This window comes from Vipera berus, assembly GCF_964194415.1.
Source record: "Vipera berus genome assembly, chromosome: 6".
Taxonomy (NCBI): domain Eukaryota; kingdom Metazoa; phylum Chordata; class Lepidosauria; order Squamata; family Viperidae; genus Vipera; species Vipera berus.
The window spans coordinates 29,658,543-29,677,153 of record NC_138208.1 but is presented as its reverse complement, the minus strand read 5'-3'; positions in this window follow the sequence as shown (position 1 = coordinate 29,677,153).

The following is an 18,611-nucleotide window of genomic DNA, read 5'->3' as shown; positions in this document are numbered from 1 at the left end:
CTGTATTGTATTGCTTGTCCTTCCATAATGTTGAATTCCAATATTGCATGATAAGTTCCTCCCAAGGTTCCTGTGGCTTCAACACCTTCACGTTTTTTTCTTCTGAGCATGCCCAAGATGGCGGACGTGCATGGCTGAGCTCCGTTAGGAGCTTCGGCAATTTTAGCAATGTGGCGACCCTGGGGAGCTTCACAGTGATATTTGGGTCCTGTGAAGGTTTCGGGTGAGGAGGAGGACGAGGACGAGGGAGCTGAGCTTCGGTGCCTGCCTTTAGAACGCCCACATGGTTTGCCTTGGCTCTGGGAGCCTGGACTCACCGAGGGCTCCGAGGACTCCGAGGACTCTCTGAGGACTTTTTGAGGACTATCAGCTGAGCCCGGAGGAGCCTGGAGGAGCCCGGAGGAGTTTCGGGAGTTTCTGGACGGCTTGGTGGACATGGAGGAGCTGAGCAGAGCCCCGTGTTGTATGGCGCCGACCAGCTGTTTATCGGTGCCGCAGGGACCCGGCGAACTCCGATGGAGGCTGTTGGGCGTGGAGGAGCTGGGCGGAGCCCCGATGGAGACTGCTGAGGCTGCTGAGGCGCCCGGAAAGACCCTGATTTTTTGCTGAAGCTCTGCTCAGCGTGGCTCCGACCGGCTGACCGTTTGTGCAACGGAGGTCTCGAGACCCCTTCTACGGAGCCTGGTGGTGTTCCTGAGATTTGTGACGCCTGGATTAATTTTTTACAGCTCGGTGATGCTCCGGAACGCCTTCCTGCTGCTTGGGGAGCCGCGTGCTGCTGGATTGACTATGAATCGCGGCTTGGAGCGGCGGGGGGGGGTGAAAATGCTGGAGTGGTGGAGACATCGTCTAGCTGGTTTCCGAGATGGCTGACGGTGAAGGGAGTGGGCCTCTCTGATATGGTGACCTGGCCTGGTGGTGGAACGCGGACGCTGTTGCCTCGGACATTTGTGAGGCAAAATTTAATCTCTGCGCCGCCAGAAAATCATTGGACCATGTTGTGGTTTCCTTCTTGACTGACTATCATCCAGTCTTTTTCGCAACATGGAAGTGACTTATATAATCGGAATTTCTCCTATCATTTTGTGACCATGCCGGCTTATTAATCCTGATGTATTCTATAGATTCTTTGCTCTAACTCCCTCCCCTTCTCCCCCCTCCCCTATAATAGAAGGCCCGGGTTGTAACCACTGTGGGAGAGTGGTTAAATTTTTACATCTGCTGCCTCCCAGAGGTGAGAGCTCTGGGGGGTATTGCTCCCCCGGTTTGTATGTACCAGGTTGCCCCCCGGCTTTGACCGCCGTGAGAGGGCGGGATTCGATCTGTCCCGGGATTTCCCAGCTCTAGTGGCAGTGGAGCTGGGCTGGCTCTCTGGTCATTTGCCTTCGATTTATTTATTTTGAGATCCTCCCATGTTGATCTGGTCTGCCTTGCTGTTTTTTGTCGGACTTGTTAAGATCATGCGTCTGACTTATTCTAGCACGACCTTATACGCTCTCAGGGGCGCCCCCCCATCCTGGGAGCGACCCGCCTTACTTTTTACACCTCCTCTTGATGAAGGGCCCGAGTGTTGGGACCCTGAGAGATGGCTGGGCATGGGTAGGGGCCTCCGATATAAGCCAAATAAGAGGCCCCTGGTTAGTTTTTTGGTTAAATTTTTTAAGAGGTTAGGGAGGGGGGTGGGAACTTCTTTTGGTTGTTCGGATACGGGGGGCAGTCCAGCAACCACTGTTCAGGCCAGGGGCCAGGATTGATCGCGGAGGGGAGGAGCGGGGGTCGGTCGCCCCCGGGGCTCCAGGGCAAGTCGTGGGAATGCCTATTCCCACGACGTTAGGGAATGGCAGCAGGTGCAGGAACAGAGGGCCGTATCGATCTCAGGGAAGGCCTCTCCGCTACTTGCAAGCGGTGAGGCGTTCCGACCCTCTTGTTCTGCCCCGAGGTCCCAGGAGTGAGGATGTGCAGCCTCCTGAGCTCCGGCTGGTGTACTTGAATGCCAGGTCTGTCGTTAATAAAGCTCCTCTCGTCCGTGACTTGGTCGAGGGTGAGCAGGCGGACCTGGCTTGCATCACGGAGACTTGGTTGGGCCCAGAGGGCGGTATTCCTCTGGCTGATCTTTGCCCACCAGGTTTCCGGGTGCTACACTGGCCTCGGGCTCAGGGTAGGGGTGGGGGAGTGGCTGTTGTTATGAGGGAGACCTTAGCTCCACGGGAGGCCACCGTTCCAAAGATAGTCGGGTGTGAGTCTCTCTTCTTGAGATGCAGCCCTGGTGTGCAGTTGGGCTTGCTGCTGGTGTACCTTTCACCTAGTCACGCAGCAGCAGCCCTGCCTGAGCTTCTCGATGTCCTCTCTGGGTTGGTGGTTGAGTTCCCGAAACTTATAGTTTTGGGGGACTTCAATCTACCATCTCTGGGAGGATCATCTGAGTTGGCTCGGGAGTTCATGGCTTCCATGACGGCCATGGACCTGACACAAGTAATTTCAGGACCGACTCATGAGGGAGGCCACACCCTTGACCTAGTTTTCTTATCTGGTCGGTGGTTAGATGATCTTGGTGGGGGCGCCCCAATTATTATGCCCCTGTCATGGACCGATCATCATCTCCTGCGGCTGGTCTTCCGTTTTGCCACCCCCCTCCGTGGGTGTGTGGAACCAGTTAGATGGTACCGCCCCAGACGCTTAATGGATTCCGCGAGGTTCCAGGCAGCGCTGGGGTCCCCACCTGCCTCCCCCACTCACAGCTCGGTGGATGCCTTAGTGGAAGCTTGGGAAAGGGCAGCCACTGAGGCTCTTGACCAAGTTGTACCCTTGCGGCCCCTGACCCGATGCAGATCCCGTCGAGCTCCATGGTTCTCCGCGGAGCTCCGGGAGATGAAGCGCCGGAGACGGGGCCTAGAGAGCGGTTGGAGGTCCAGCCGATCCGAATCCGACCGATTGTGACTAAGAACCCATATTAGGTCTTATCTCGCTGCGATGAGGGTGGCGAGGTCTAATCACTTCGCTACCCTTATCGCGTCCGCGGATAATCGCCCGGCAGCTCTGTTTAGGGTGACTCGCTCCCTCCTTAATCAGGAGGTGAGGGAGGAACCCTTGCAGGGTCGTGCCGAGGAGTTTAACAATTATCTGTCGGACAAAATCGCTCGGATTCGGACCGGTCTGGACTCTGACTGGGCAGAGTCTGACGATCAGGACGCGGGTGGTCTTGTCGATATCACTTGGGAGGAGTTTGATTCTGTGACTCCGGAGGAAGTGGACAGGATTATGGGGAGACTGAGCTCCACCACATGTTTATTGGACCCGTGCCCTTCCTGGCTGGTTTATGCAGCCCGGGAGAGGACACGCAGCTGGTTCCAGGCAGTTATATCAGCTTCTTTGAGTGAGGGTAGCTTCCCTGCCGTCTTGAAAGAGGCGGTGGTGAGGCCCCTCCTCAAGAAGCCTGCCTTGGACCCAGCTGTATTGAACAACTTTCGTCCGGTCTCCAACCTTCGCTTTCTTGCGAAGGTTGTTGAGAATGTGGTGGCGCATCAGCTCCCTTTGGTCCTGGATGAAGCGGATTATCTAGACCCGTACCAATCGGGTTTCAGGCCCGGGCACAGCATGGAGACGGCATTGGTCGCGCTGGTGAATGATCTCTGGAGGGCTCGGGACAGGGGTCGTTCCTCTGTTCTAGTCCTATTAGACCTCTCAGCGGCTTTCGATACCATCGACCATGGTATCCTGCTGCGGCGTCTCAGGGGATTGGGAGTGGGAGGCACGGTTTTACAGTGGTTCTCCTCCTATCTCCAGGGACGCTCGCAGTCGGTGTTGACAGGAGGGCAGAGGTCGACCGCGAGGTCTCTCGTTTGTGGAGTTCCTCAGGGGTCGGTCCTCTCGCCTCTCCTGTTCAACATCTATATGAAACCGCTGGGTGAGATCATTCGTGGCTTTGGAGTTGGGTATCATCAGTACGCTGATGATACCCAGCTTTTTCTTTCTACCCCAAACCACCCCAGTGATGCCCTCAACGTGATGTCCCGTTGCCTGGAGGCGGTTCGGGTCTGGATGGGGAGGAACAGACTTCAACTCAACCCCGACAAGACCGAGTGGCTTTGCATACCTTCATCCCGGGTCTATTCGGATATTCCATCTCTTTCTATGGGGGGTGAATTATTACCCCCCGTAGATAGGGCTCGCAACTTGGGAGTCCTCCTAGATTCGCGGCTCACCTTGGAAGATCACATGGTGGCTGTGACTAGGGGGGCTTTCGCCCAGGTTCGCCTGGTGCGCCAGTTGCGGCCCTATCTAAGCCGGGATGATTTATGCACGGTCACTCACGCGCTCGTGACCTCTCGTCTAGACTACTGCAACGCTCTCTACATGGGGCTTCCCTTGAGGACCACCCGGAGGCTCCAGCTGGTACAGAATGCAGCCGCGAGAGTTGTGTTGGGAGTCTCCCGATACTCCCATGTCACACCTCTGCTCCGTGAGCTGCATTGGTTACCAGTTGTCTTCCGGGTGAGATTCAAGGTGCTAGTAATGGTGTTTAAAGCCCTCCATGGCATGGGGCCGGAGTACCTCAGGGAACATCTGCTGCCGGCATCAAGCTCCCTGCGCCCTGTGCGTTCCCACAGAGAGGGCCTCCTCAGGGTGCCACCGGTCAGAGAATGCCGACTGGTGGCCCCCAGGGGGAGATCCTTCTCTGTGGGCGCCCCGGAGCTATGGAACCAGTTACCGGTTGAGCTCCGGACGGCGCCCGATCTGCGCTCCTTTCACCGCGATCTGAAAACATACTTGTTCGAGCAAGCCGGCCTGGCCTGAGGGGGGATTGGTGGGGTTTTTTATTATTTTTATTGGGGCTTTTTACTATGTATCAATTGTATTTTAATCGGGCATGCATTTAATTATCTTTTAGTTTTTGTAAATTTCTGTGTTTTATTCTTGCCCTGTACACCGCCCTGAGTCCTCAGGGAGAAGGGCGGTATAGAAATATTATTAAATTAAATTAAATTAAATTCTATCATTTCATCTCTGTTAGTGAGAGTTAGATCCAAAATGGCTAATCCCCTAGTTCCCTTCTCTACTTTTTGGGTGACAAAGTTGTCTGCTAGGTTTGTCAGGAATCTGTTAGATCTTCCACTTGGTGCAGAGTTTGTCTACCAGTTAATGCTTTAGTTCATACCTCAGTGGCCTAATGCTTTTCCCTACTTTCTTCAGTTTAAGCCTAAATTTTGCAATGAGAAGCTCATGGTCTGAGCCACAGTCAGCTCCTGGTTTTCTTTTTACTGACTGTATAGAGCTTCTCCATCTTTGACTGCAGAGCATATAATCAATCTTATTTCTGTGTCGAGCCATCTATTGGATTGTTGAAAAAGAGTGTTTGCTATGACCATCGTATTCTCTTGACAAAATTCTATCAGCCTGTGCCCTGCTTCATTTTGTACTCCAAGGCCAAACTTGCCTGTTATTCCGGTTATCTTTTGGCTTCCTACTTTAGCATTCCAATCCCCCATGATGATAAGGACATCTTGTTTTGGTGTTAGTTCTATAAGGTGCTATAGGGCTTCATAGAACCAGTCAATTTCATCCTCTTCAGCACCAGTGGTTGGGGCATAGACTTGGACTACTGTGATATTGAATGGTTTGCCTTGGATTCAAACTGAGATCATTCTGTCATTTTGGGGATTGTATCCCAGCATTGCTTTTCCTACTCTTTTATTGACTATGAAGGCTACTTCATTTCATTTGATGGGCATCTGAATTAAATTCCTGTCCATTTTAGTCCGCTGATTCCTAAGATGTCGATGTTCAGTCTTGTCATTTCTTTTTTGACCACGTCCAGCTTGCCTTGGTTCATGGATCTTACATTCCAGGTTCCTATGGAGAAAAAAATCTTTATAGCATGAGACTTTCCTTCCCCCATGATACATCCACAGCTGAGCTTCCTTTCGGCTTTGGCCCAGTCGCTTCATTCTTTCTGGTGCTACTACTACTAGCCCTCTGCTCTTCCCCAGTAGCATATTGGACACCTTCCGACATGAGAGGTTCATCTTCCAGCATGATATCTTTTTGCCTTTTGGTACTGTCCATGGGGTTTTCATGGCAAAGATACTGGAGTGGGTTGCCATTTCCTTCTCCAGTGGATCACGTTTTGTCAGAACTCTCTAATATGACCTGTCTGTCTTGAGTGGCCCTCCATGGCACAGCTGATAGCTTCATTGAATTACGCAAGCCCCTTTGCCACGACAAGGCAGTAATCCATGAAGGGCAAGAATGGTCTCATTTTCTTTTATTTCATGGCTTGCTATAAAGGTGTTGGGTTGTATAAATATGTATCCATAATGGAATATACCATTAACACTATTAGGATATAGTCCATTTAAAACACCACTGTCTATGTTTAAAGTTGATGTTTGAAAAGCTGAGGCAAAAATGTAGAACTCCAAATTATGATAAATAGAAATTATAGATCTCTTTGACAGCAAACAGAAACTACGTCACAGAAAATCTTTTTATTCACTCTAGGCATGTAAATGTTTTTATTCTCATCAAACTACTATTGCCAGTTGATAGAAGCTCAATGAATGGATTGGTATATGCACATTCTTGATTTTGTTCTCTTTCTCTGTCCTACAGACATATACACAATACATACAGAAACACGTGCATAAATGTATCTAAATAATATTTTTTTTATTTCTTAGTTCTGCAAAAGTAAGTTTTTATTTCTAATATCTCTCCTTGTGTGGAATACACTAGCTTTCAGATACAGGTAGATGTAGATGATTAGTTTAACTACGATTTGTACTTAGGCAGTATACACATATAACGTTTTGGTAATGGGTTCAGTGTTCATAGTTTTGCTTCATCTTTGACTAACGTGACATAAAGCAGATGAAGCAATCCATCCGGTCTACTTTTAACTTAATTTCTCAAATTTCAGTAAGATATTAAAAAATGTATGGGGAGGGAAGAATGATAGTTGGATTTATAAAAATAGCAAACATTATTTCTCACTGTCATTTATTTTCAGTACAATATCTCTCCTCTACCTAAATGGGAAAATTAGATTGTTACTGGAGGAAAAAGACTCTCTTTCCCTAACTGAAAGAATTTAAAGCATATAGCTGTAAATATGCATGACAAACAGCAACATTTGTTGCAATAGGTCCTTCTGACATTCCAGCACATACCAAGTCCTCTCTTCTGCCAATCTTGAGCTGAGTCATTAATTAATGTTAAACTTCTTGAAGTTGAAGCAAAAACAATTACAGCTCAATTGTACTTTACCTCCTCTTGTTCATCACTTACATTCCTTGCCTCCTCCCTCTCTAATAGAGTGCTTCATTTCACACTCTGAACTATAAGAATGTATTTTGTAAAGTTGTATGCATGTATATGTTTATGTGTATCTGAAAATAATGTGTATCTGTTTTTGTCTCCAACAGTCCAAAAGCTTCAGAAGGAAAAGTACTTATCCTTAACTGAACACTACATCAACAGCAACTTCTAGCATTAATAGCTCATTCCCTGTCTGTGACACATACACACATACACAGAGATTCTGCAAATGGACTGCACTACTCCCTTAACAATTGTTTGTGAAGAAAGTTCATAGCACACATCACGCATGTTGGATCTGTAGATCTTCAGTGCTGCTAATTAGATCTAAATTCTTGATTTACTATTTATAAAACAAAATTGATTATTACTTCATCAACAACAATTAAAGCATCATTAAGAGAGGTTTGATCTAGCAGCCTCAGGTTAATTTTTTTAACAAGCACTTTAGTTGCTAATCTGTGTTATTGCCAACATATGTAAACTTCCTAATGCTAATTGCATTCAGCTGTGAATCAAACAATGTCTAATTCTCCTCAGGATTAATTATGCACATGTGCTGCCTGCATTCCTAAACATGGTTCTCATAAATAATAAGATATATATCTGGGCAGATGGGTTTTTTCCAACTAAATGATCTGTTTACCATGAACAAAATAATTGACACAGAGTAGACTCTGAGTACAAAGGTCCCCACAACATTCACATTTCCCCCTATAAATATTTATTTATTTATTTATTGATGGGATTTATATCCCGCCCTATCTCCTGAAGGACTCAGGGCGGCTCACAATAAAACATATAATAAGTGCATAAATCAAATAATTACCAAGACAGTTGTTTGTGTGACTAGACATTTAAACTCTGGCTCTAAAAAGCATATTCTTACAGTATTTCTGTTTTGTAATCTCAACTGCTTACCTCTTTTTTGGTGTCAACTGAGGGTACATTATAAAGTAGTCTCTATTGTATAATAGATGAATAAAGATACAGTAGGTGGCTTTATAGCAAACACAAGTTTGGTAAGGCCAAAGAAGCCAGAGTAAGTGGATTTCAGATGAGACCATTCTAAAAAAATATATGCTTGTGTAGGCTTGAAAATGGGCATAGAAAAGTCTGTCAGTACAGGTTAGTTTTTGGCTTACAACCACAATTGAGCCCCAAATATCCACTGCTAAGCAAAGCAAGTGAATTTTGCCCCATTTTATTACTTTTTTTGCCATAGTTGTAAGCAAATCACTGCAGTTGTGAAGTGAATCATGTGGTTCTTAACTGAATCTGGCTTCCCCCATTGCCTTTGCTTGTCAAAAGCCAGTTGGGAAGGTTGCAAGTGGTGATCACATAACCCCAGGACAGTGCAAATGTCATAAATATTTGCCAGCTGCCAAGCACCTGAATTTTGATTACATGAATGTGTGTGTTTGTGTGCTGCAGCAGTCAAAAGTAAAAACCAGTCATAATTACTTTTTTCAGTGCTGTTGTAACTTTAAACAATTACAACAAAGTAACTTTGAACCTGCTTTTTAAAAAAAAAAATACCTTTCCCCTCCAAAAAAATCATTCCCCATTTATTTTTTTCAGTTTTTATGATAGATAGTTCAATGTATTGCTAGATCTCCATGTGAACTCATTATAGACTAAATCTGATCCCCATATGTTTGTTGGCTCATTATTTATATATGTATTTATATCTCTATTTATGTTCTTCCCTTTGAAAATTCCTATGTAGTTGGAATTTTCCTAGGTACATGGAATTTTCCTCACTTCATCCACTGATAACATAAATCCTGTGTGGTAGCTGGACATAAGAAAGTACATAAGGACATATCTAATTCATGAATTGCATGACTGAACGGGGACTTGAAGCTTGATTGCCACAGTTAAATCCAGATGCTGTAGCTACCGTAGTAAAATTATGCTTTGTGCTGATTTTCGTTAGTTTATGTTGATCTTTGGTGTCTCAATATAGATAATGTGATATTTTATTCTTTTCTAACTTCTGACTGGTTAGGGTGCATTCTTAATAGAGGCTGTATAGTGTCATAAATGAGCAAATAAATAAAATCTCTAAAAAATATTCTATTTGCCATTACTATTTAAATAGCACCATTTTGCCCCTCTGCCAGCCAGAAAAGAAGAAAGCAAATCTGAATAATTTAGTACTATGGGCAGAAAAAAGGATGGAATGTTGATGAAAACTTGAAATTGCTTAGCAGTGACAAGCTAGTTCTCAATAGGATAGAATAAGAATACATAGTTAACAAATCAAGGTACCATATCACAGTTTGAAATAATAAAGCACATGGTAGAATATTTTACCCTTAAGTGAAGTTATATCCTCCAAGGAATGATACATGCTGAATTATGGTGTGTATATGCTGAATCTTTTCCAAATTAAACTTTATTTGGGGAATGTGACACAATTAAGTGAGCCAGATTCCCAGGTGTTATTAATTGTCACAACAGCATTTGTTTTGAAAGATTTTGCTGGTTTGGTTCCTTTAGGAATATAGCTAAGGTGTTGTTGTTGTTGTTTTGCTTTCAAGAAAGTCATTCCCTATGGCTGATTTTTGCAAGCAAATGAAGCTGTTCTTACTGGGATTTCCTTCTTATTTCCATTTATTTTGAAAAGGCATCAAACCTAATAACTAGATTGTAATGATCTGCTTAAGCATAACTGTGACAAAAGCAATAGCAATAGCACTTAGACTTATATACCACTTCACAGTGTTTTGCAGCCCTTTCTAAGCTGTTTACAGAGCCAGCATATTGTCTCCAACAATCTGGGTCCCCATTTTATTGACTTTGTGCAATGTTGCGTGGTTGAACGGAGAGACGGACACTTGAGCTGGGTAGTATTTCTTTATTGAGTCAGAAATGAAGCTGGAGCAAAGGGGTTACCTGGCATCTCTTTATACCTGCCCAGGTGAATGGTGACCAATAGATTTAAACCTGGGCTTCCCGCCAGTGCAGGTGGCCAATGGATTTAAACCCTGGCTTCCCGCTAGAGCTGACCCTGCCCTGGGGCTGTCAACGACTCGCTCTATTCAGGCTTTCCCGCCAAAGCGGTTATAGCCTGGAGCTGTCCAGCCCCCTGCTGTGCTGACATTTCCGTGTATGCTTTAAAGGCATACACTACACCCCTTCCCCCATAGTGAGGAATTACCCTCTGTCATTCTGTCTCCATAACTATATACACTTATTTACACTATACACAAATTTTACATATACAAGAGTTTACAATGTTATCCCTCGGTTTCTACTCCACCCCCCTAAGAATGCACATAGTCCGCGAGGTAGCTTGGAGCCTTGTGTGGTCTGCTTGATCTTCTTGGGACTGGTTCACCTGGTGGTATGGTGCTATGTCTAGGCTATCTTCCTTGTTGTGAATGTTGTGGTGGATTGTGGTGTGTGTGTGTGTGTTGCGGTGCTCGGGTTTTGTGTTCTGCTGGGTTCTGGTGACTGCCTGGTTTCTCTGTCCGTCTCCTGCCTGGGGTGGGGTTGCCACTGTGCTCCTCTGGTAACCCTCCTGGGTGTTTGCATTTGTGTTTGTGTTGGCTCTTCCTCCTCCACCCCCAGTGTGTCCTCTATAACCCTTTCAGGAGCCCTTTTCCTCAGCTGATCCAACTGCCTTTTCCAAAGGAGTCCCCCCTCCACCCTTACTCTGTAGGAAAGGGGTCCTGTTTGCTCTAATATCTCCCCTGGTACCCATGGGTGACCTGTGCTATAGTTCCTAGCCCAGATGAGGTCTCCTGTGTTGAAGCTTGTTTTGATGTTGGGGGTCCCGGCGTCTGCTGCTACCCTGTCTGGGTGAAGCCTGTCTAATGTTGTTATGAGGAGTCTGCCCCATCTGAGTTCTGCTGGACTTTTGCCTGTGGCGGTGCAGGGTGTTGCATGTTGGTGTAGGAGAAATGTGGCTAGTCTTTGCTTCCAATTATCCTGTACTATGCGCTTGAGAGCATCCTTTGTTGTCTGCACGAATCGTTCTGCCAATCCATTACTGGCAGGGTGGAAGGGAGCCGAGGTGGCGTGCCTAATCCCCAAGGTCCTCAGGAACACCTGGAAATCCGAGGAGGTAAATTGTGTTCCATTATCCGACACGATTACATCAGGCAACCCATGTGTAGCAAACATCCCCCTCAATGCTTGAATGGTTACTGCTGAGGTCATGTTGCCCACAGGCACCACCTCCAGCCATTTGGAATGGCTGTCTACTGCTACCAGAAATGTGTGACCTTGGAATGGGCCTGCATAGTCTATATGCACCCTTGACCATGGTGAGTGTGTTTCCTCCCACTTGTGGACTGGTGCATGTGGTTGTTCTGGCCATGTCCTCTGGCATGTGTAACACCCCGCTACTAGTTCTTCTATCTCCTTGTCCAACCCTGGCCACCACAGGTAGTTCCTTGCAAGGGCCTTCATTCTTACTATCCCTGGGTGGCCTTTGTGTAATGACTGGAGGACTCCTTCCCTGAGCCTTGTGGGGATGATGACTCTACTTCCCCAAAAGAGACATCCCTTGTGTGTGGACAGTTCATGCCTTCTGGAGAAGTAAGCAATGAACTCTTGCCCTGGTGATTTGTCCTGCCACCCACTGCTCACCCATGATTGTACCCTGCTCAGAACCTTGTCCTTGGGGGTCTCTGTGGCTATGTCCCTTGCGTTGAGGGGGCATTCTGGCAGTTCCTGTATTGCCAGTATTTGGACAGCCGGTGCTGGGTCTGGCTCAGTGTCCCTTAGGGGAAGTCTACTGAGGCCATCGGCATGCCCCATCTCTTTGCCCGGCCTATGTACCAGTTTGCATGAGTACGCGGATAGGAATATGGACCAGCGTAACATCCGGGGTGACAGGATCTGTGGTGTCTGCTTTTCTGTTGTAAATAACCCTAATAATGGCTTATGGTCTGTATAAATTAGAAATTCCCTACCATAAAGGTAGTCATGAAATTTCTTTACCCCTGCAACCACTGCCAGTGCCTCCTTGTCTATCTGGGCATAGTTCCGCTCTGCAGCTGACAGGGTCCTGGAGTATTAGGCGATGGGGGTCTGAGTTCCATCCTCCCTTAAATGGCTGAGAACTGCCCCAATCCCATAAGGGGATGCATCGCAAGCAAGGCAGATTGGCTGGTCCTCCCTGAAGTGGGTGACTGTGGCATTGCCTGCTAACAGGTTCTTCAGTGTTTTGAATGTGTTAGCGTGCTTGTCAGTCCAGTCCCAGGATGCTTGCTTGTCAAGCAGCCTGTGTAGGGGTTCAGCAATTGTGGCCTTGTGTGGCAGGAATGCGTGGTAAAACTTGAGGAGGCCCAGGAATGCCTGCAACTCAGACTTGTTTTGGGGTGTAGGGGCTTCTTTGATTGCCCTGACTTTGGATGAAGATGGGTGGATGCCTTGAGCATCGATCCTGAACCCCAGGAACTCTGTCTCAGTTACCCCAATCTTGCATTGCTCCCTTTTGAGCTTCAACCCTGCACCCCTGAACCTCTTGAGTACTGCCTTCAAACGGTCTGCCAGGACGTCCTCTGAGCTGGCTGCGATCAGGATGTCATCGAAATAAGGGCAAACCCCTGGTATTCCCTTGAGGGTCCTTTCCATCACCTCCTGGAATATTCCAGGAGCCACACTGACCCCAAACTGCAACCGGTCTACCCGGAACGCCCCCTTGTGTGTGATGATTGTTTGTGCTCTAGCAGCCCCTGGGTTTACCGGCAGCTGCTGATAAGCTTGGGCAAGATCCAGTTTAGCGAACACCAACCTGCCTTGCAGGGACGCCAGGATGCTGCTGACCGCGGAGACCGGGTAGGAATGGGCACTCAAAGCTCGGTTAATGGTCCTTATAGTCAGCGCAAATTCTAATTTCGCCGTTTGCCTTGAGCGGCATTACGATGGGGGTTTTCCATTCTGCTCCATCGACTGGCGTTAGCACCCCCTGGTCTACCAGCTTATCCAATTCCTGCTCTATCTTATGTTTTAGTGCGAACGGATCCCTCCTAGCCTTCATTCTTATGGGTTGCACCTGGGGGTCTAACTTAAATGAGATTGGGGGACCTGTGTACCTTCCCAGCTGCCCGTCGAACACGTCCGCAAAATCCTTGCAGACGGCTTCAAGGGAAAGGCAGCTCTGCGTCTTGTGAATCCCCGTGATTCCGATGCCCAGCGCGTTGAACCACCCTAACCCCACGAGGCTGGTCCGCTGGCCCTCGACGACCAGTACACATAATTCACCCTCGAACCCCTTGTACTGAACCCTCACCAACGCCTCCCCCCGGACGTTAATGGGTGAATTTTGAAAATCAGAGAGGGTCAGTCTGGATGGCCTCAACGGAACCCGTTGGCCACTCTGCTTGCAAATCTCCTTAAACTTTCTGGCGGAGATGATGGACACGGCTGACCCTGAGTCCAGCTCCATTGTGCAGGGGACCCCTTGCAGCTTCACCCTCAGTTTTATTTTCGGTGTTAGCGCCGCAGGGGCCCCTGTTAGAAAAACGTCCTGCCGTCCCGTCGTGTGGCTGACCATCAGTCCCGGCAACCGCTCCCCGGTACCTGTAGTGAACTGGAACTCTGCCTCCACCTCGTGTAGGCTATCCCGCTGCTTGCTCCTGCAGACCACCACGATGTGCCTGGTTTTCCCGCATGCCCGACACTTCGCCGACTTGAAACGGCAGGTAGACCGCGGATGCTGTCCTCCGCAGCTGGTGCAACGGGTAGACTGGGAGCTGTTCGCGCCGCAGCTGGAACACTGGGTAGACTGGGGTTGTCCGCAGCCGCTGTGCTGGGTAGACCGGGGCCCGCAACCGCAATGCTGGGTAGACCGGGGCCGATTCGCATTGTAGCCATGGAGTTGGGTAGACCAGGGCCCGCTCGCTCTGCACCTGCACTCCTGGCCTCTTGCGTCCGCCACGGCTGGTCTCGGTTCCCTCACGTTGTCTTGGTTGGAGGTGATGGGTCGCTGTTGTCGGTGGATGGCGTCCACTTCCAACTCTGCCCCGTCTGCGTTGCTGCAACTGCTCAGCTGGTGGATGGATCCGCCTTCCCTCGTGTCGGACTCCTCGGCTGCATCCCACGCTAGGAATTCCTCTTGGACATCCCTCAGGGTCAGCTTCTGCTTTGCAAAAATTTTCTGACACAGCTTCCTGTCCCTCAACCCACAGACGATCTGATCCCGCAGCCAGATCTCTAAATTCTCAAAATTACAGAGGCGAGCTGCCTGCCTCAGGGCTGCCATGTATTGCTTGGCGGACTCACCCGGCCGCTGGTCCCACTTCTCGAAACGATACCACCAGGCGATCTCGGACGTCTCGGGCTTGAAGTGCTCGGTCAGTTTTGCCAGCAACTCGTTGTACCCGACAGAGTGGATGTCGTCGGGAGTGCAGAGACCGACCGCCAGCTGGTACGTTTCCGTGCCGCAGCTGCAGAGTAGCGCCACCGCTCTCTGCCGGTCATCTTTCACCCCATTTGCCCGTAAGTAGCACTCGAGCTGCCCCACGAAGGCTTCCCACTCCTCTGGGCAGTTGCTATGGAAAAGGGGATACTGACCCAGTTGTGCCATTCCGCCGTCTCAGTCGTCCTGCGTCTTGGTCTGGGGCTGCCGATTGGATTCCGTCCGCGGCTAGCGTTGTCCTGTGCAGAATCCCATCCTCGTCGCCAGTGCAATGTCACTTGGTTGAACGGAGAGACGGACACTTGAGCTGGGTAGTATTTCTTTATTGAGTCAGAACTGAAGCTGGAGCAAAGGGGTTACCTGGCGTCTCTTTTTACCTGCCCAGGTGAATGGTGACTAATAGATTTAAACCTGGGCTTCCCGCCAGTGCAGGTGGCCAATGGATTTAAACCCTGGCTTCCCACCAGAGCTGACCCTGCCCTGGGGCTGTCAACGACTCGCTCTATTCAGGCTTTCCCGCCAAAGCGGTTATAGCCTGGAGCTGTCCAGCCCCCTGCTGTGCTGACATTTCCGTGTATGCTTTAAAGGCATACACTACACTTTGGAAGGCTGAGTCAACCTTGAGCCTGTGAGACTTGAACTGCCGAATTGCTGGCAGTTGGCAGTCAACAAAAGTAGCCTGCATCCTAACCACTGCACCTCCACGGCTCTTGTAGAATCTTTCCACCACTTTTTCTTTTGTTTTAGGGAAAACAACACAGGAGATAATAAATGAGGTCATTAATTCTTTTTCTCAGTTCCTTAATTTTTGTCATCATCATCATCATCATCATCTTAATGTATGTGCTATGTGATTGTTTTGATTTCCTGTTTCTTGTCTTGCTAGCCTAGACAAATGATCACAATCTCAGGTCAATTTAAAATATATGGACAGCATAATCCAAGGGCTCAAACTATCCAAACCCTTTTCAGTTATCTGCCTTTAGTATAAACTCTACATGTGAAAGGTGGGAATGAGAATGAGCATGCTAATTCTGCCTCCATTACTGTTCTCATTCAAAGGTTTTAGAATTCTTAGGATCAGGTATTTAACATTGTGGGAGAATTAAAATGGATGAAGTTTTCCTTTGCAAACAGGTGTATATAGAAAATACCAAGTACAGAGAGAAAAGAGGGCAGAAAATTTAACAGGGCTTCAGTGAACCTCCCTTTTCCAAAATTTCCCTAGATTCATTTACCCCTTTGTCATGGGAGAAAGGTAACAATAACACATTTTCTTCCAAAGTACTGATTGGGACATAGTATAGTTAATATTTCATGGTGAGTCTTATTGAAAAAATTGGGGCTACATTTGGGGACTAGTAGAAAGTCTATTTTATTAGAAGCATGTATGGGTTTTAAAAGGTTAATAAAAACAAGTCAGCTATTTTTTTTAAAGTCTTGGCTTTAGCTGACTCTCAATCTTTTTTCAATCTTTTTTCAGTAAAGATTCCTGCTACTGAAAGGCTACCAATTCTACATAACAGTAGTTTGGGTAGCTTTTATAATTATAAAAAATAAATAGGTAGACCCACTGATATTTTGGAGCTTGGTATATATCTATGAAAAAGCCCTATTTGTTTGCTTGTTTAGAAATAAACCATTGGCTAAAGGGTTGGTGTCACCAAGAAAACTTTGGTTTCCTGGATCATGGACTGCATGTCCTATGCGAAGGACTCTTGGCAAGGGATGGGCTGCACCTCACAAAAACAGGGGAAAATGTACTTGAAATAAAACTGGCCCAATCATCAAGAGGGCTTTAAATCAAAATCGAGAGGGAAGGGTGATCAATCTCTAGAATCTCTAGTACCCAAAACCAGTCATAAATCCCAAGAAAACAAATCAAACAATGAGGTAGGCAGTGATGAGAAAAAAGAAAAACTCAAACAACAATCAGGAGATGCAGGAAACATGCCCGTGAACAGACATAAAAGTCTTAAATGCTTATATACAAATGCTCAAAGCTTGGGGAACAAACAGGGCAAACTAGAAGCAATAGTATACGAGGGAGGGTGTGACATAGTTGGCATTACAGCAGCCTGGTGGGATGAAACCCATGAATGGAATGGACTGAAGGATGGATACAAATTCTTCAAAAGAAACAGGTCTACAAAAAGTGGAGGGGGAGTTGCACTATATGTAAGATAATACGACATATCTACACAAATGCACATGATCAAAGATAAAATCTTCAGAATATATATGGGTCAATATAAAAAAGAAAAAAGTGACATTGCCACCCAACCAATCAGAAGAAATAGACGAACTCTTTGCCAACCATTTAAAAATGTATGCCGGAAGCATTGTTGTTGTTGTTAGTTGCGAAGTCGTGTCCAACCCATCGCGACCCTATGGACAATGTTCTTCCAGGCTTTCCTGTCCTCTACCATCTTCTGGAGTACATTTAAGCTCACGCCTACTGCTTCAGTGACTCCATCCAGCCACCTCATTCTCTGTCGTCCCCTTCTTCTATTGCCCTCAATCTTTCCCAGCATTAGGCTCTTCTCCAGTGAGTCCTTCCTCCTCATTAGGTGGCCAAAGTATTTGAGTTTTAGCTTCAGGATCTGGCCTTCTAAAGAGCAGTCAGGGTTGATCTCCTCTAGGACTGACCGGTTTGATCGCCTTGCAGTCCAAGGGACTCGCAGGAGTCTTCTCCAGCACCAGAGTTCAAAGGCCTCAATTCTTTTGCGCTCAGCCTTTCTTATGGTCCAACTTTCACTGCCATACATTGCAACTGGGAAGACCATAGCCTTGACTATACGCACTTTTGTTGACAGGGTGATGTCTCTGCTTTTTAGTGTGCTGTCTAGATTTGCCATGGCTTTCCTCCCGAGGAGCAAGCGTCTTTTAATTTCTTGACTACAGTCCCCATCTGCAGTGATCTTCGAGCCCAGGAAAATAAAATCTGTCACTACCTCCATTTCTTCCCCATCTATTTGCCAGGAATTGAGAGGGCCGGATGCCATGATCTTGGTTTTCTTAATGTTTAGTTTCAACCCAACTTTTGCACTCTCCTTCTTCACTCGCAACAAGAGACTCTTCAGTTCCTCTTCACTTTCTGCCATTAGAGTGGTATCATCTGCATATCTTAGGTTGTTGATATTTCTTCCAGCAATCTTAATTCCAACTTTTGACTCCTCTAGCCCTGCCTTTCTCATGATGTGCTCTGCATATAAGTTAAATTGGCAAGGCGACAGTATACAGCCTTGCCGGACACCTTTCCCAATTTGGAACCAATCAGTGGTTCCGTGTCCAGTTCTCACTGTTGCTTCTTGGCCCGCATATAGGTTTCAAGAGACAAATAAGATGGTCTGGTATGCCCATCTCTTTAAGGACTTGCCACAGTTTGTTATGATCCACACAATCAAAGGCTTTAGCATAGTCAATGAAGCAGAAGTAGATGTTTTTCTGGAACTCTCTAGCTTTCTCCATGATCCAGCGTATGTTGGCTATTTGATCTCTAGTTCCTCTGCCTCTTCGAAATCCTGCCTGTACTTCTGGTAGTTCTCGATCCACATACTGCTGGAGTCTAGCTTGTAGGATTTTAAGCATAACTTTACTAGCATGAGAAATGAGTGCAATGGTGCGATAGTTTGAACATTCTTTGGCACTGCCTTTCTTTGGAATTGGAATGTAAACTGATCTTTTCCAATCCTGTGGCCACTGTTGAGTTTTCCAAATTTGCTGGCAAATTGAGTGTAGCACTTTTACTGCATCGTCTTTTAAGATTTTGAATAGCTCAGCTGGAATACTGTCACCTCCACTAGCTTTGTTGTTGCTCAGCTTTTCTAAGGCCCACTTCACTTGACATTCTAGGATGTCTGGCTCGAGGTCAGTGACCACCTCATTGTGATTATCAGGGACGTTAAGCTCATTCTTG